Below are 1,859 nucleotides of genomic sequence, written 5' to 3' on the forward strand. Positions count from 1 at the left end.
TAGTGATATACCATGCTCATGAATTAGGATTCCAATTATGGTGGTATAGTGGTTACATGTGGAGCTGCTAACCACAAGGTCAGCAGTTCAAAACCACCCGCCTCTCCGAGGGAGAAAAGTGAAGCTTTCTATACCTGTAAAGAGTTCCAGTTTTGGAATCCCGCAGAGGCTATTCTACCCAGTCCTATAGGTTGGTTATGAGTCGGAAATGACTTGATGACAGGGAGTTGGCTTTGGTCTGATTCAGAGATAAGACATTCTGCCCCATAGAGTTGGCCCACAGTAGTGAAGCAGGCCCCTGGGGTCTCTTGAGCTTCAGCTATGCACCACGTTAACAAGAATCACCAGCAGCATGGCGAAGCAAGTCTCAAAGGAGCGACAAGATCGTGGGTTGGCTTGGCCCACAGGTAGTGCAGCACACGGTTGAGGCATAGATCAAGCTGGTCTTGATCACCAGGGAGAAAGAAAGAAAGGGTGTGGACTTGGAAAGCCATTTATCTTGCCGCCCTCCAATCAAGCTGCAACCTGATTAAAGTCCGCCCATGGTTCCCTATGAAGCCTAGTTGGCACAAAAACCCTAACTATCACACATCCATAAAAGAGAACCGAAAATGGCTCTAAAAAGTGCCACAAAGACAAAGCAATATGTTTTATCGATCATTCTTTCTAAGGAAACATTTTATAAGAATGATATTTTATAACAGTCTTGTATGTATCCATTTAACAGGAGACTTTGGGAACGCAGAAATCCAATCCTCTGGGAAACAGAACGATTTCTCTCAAATTGTCTCCCCCAAATATGTGCCAAACCTAGCTGTTTGCTACACGTGGCAAATGACTATACACTTGGAGGTCAACAGAAGTAGGTCAGGGGCGGTTCTCCTTAAGGGTTATCAGCCATCTAGAGCAATCAGACTGTATAGTCTGTCCCACCCTAAGTGGGGCCCACTCCCCTTTGATAAGGATAGTAGTAGATTGGTTCCCTGAAGGAGAGCCCAGGGAGGTCAAGCCCACTGAAGGGTGACCAAGGTTAGGCTGCCACGTGAATCTTGGGTCCGCCCTTCTTGTCACATGTATACCTCTAATCCCTCCCCTTCCTATCATGTGTCCCTAGCTCATACCCTTCCTGTTACGCTATGCCCATTGTATATCCCCCTCCTATTGCTTTTATTGCCTATTGTACAGCCCAATCCTGTGATGTGTTTGGTTACCTGTAATCACGCCCCCTAAGTAGATCTAAGCCTTGGTTAACAATAAATCATGCTCTCTCCTGCCCTGTACCACCAAAGGAGTTGAGGTGAGCATGCTACCATGAAATGTGTCTGACTTCTTTATTTTACTCTCTCTCCTATCACTCTTACTCTCTATGATTTTCTTACAATCTTTATATATCTCAACTGTACAATTGCGCTTACTGAACCTGTAAGTTGTGGGGGGCTGGCTACCCCCACAAAGTCCTAACAAAGGCAATATTTGGGAGTTGATAGGACAAGCACCAAACATTCCTTCAACCACAGATCTGGAGGCTGGGGTCCAGAGGGAACAGGGCCAGGCAGGTCCTGCAGATGGGGAGTGAATTGAGGGGTGAGGGGGAAAGGCCAACCCTCCCCACAACCAATCGTGGCACAATTGTATGGTTAAAAATATATATGTGTATTATAATAAAGTCAGAGGGCATGAGAGATAAAAGAGAGATTGAAACAATGGAATCAGACGCATTTCATGGTAGCATACTCACCTCAGCCTGCTTTGTGGAAATGGGAGGCCAGAGGGCAGGAGAGAGGGGGAGGGGAAGGAGGACAAGGGGAAAGGGAATGGGGAGAGAGGACTGGAGAGGAGAGGGAGCCGATGAGAGGCAA

The sequence above is a fragment of the Echinops telfairi genome, unplaced genomic scaffold (assembly GCF_000313985.2).
Source record: "Echinops telfairi isolate 266 unplaced genomic scaffold, ASM31398v2 ScPeMD7_655;HRSCAF=1070, whole genome shotgun sequence".
Taxonomy (NCBI): Eukaryota; Metazoa; Chordata; class Mammalia; order Afrosoricida; family Tenrecidae; genus Echinops; species Echinops telfairi.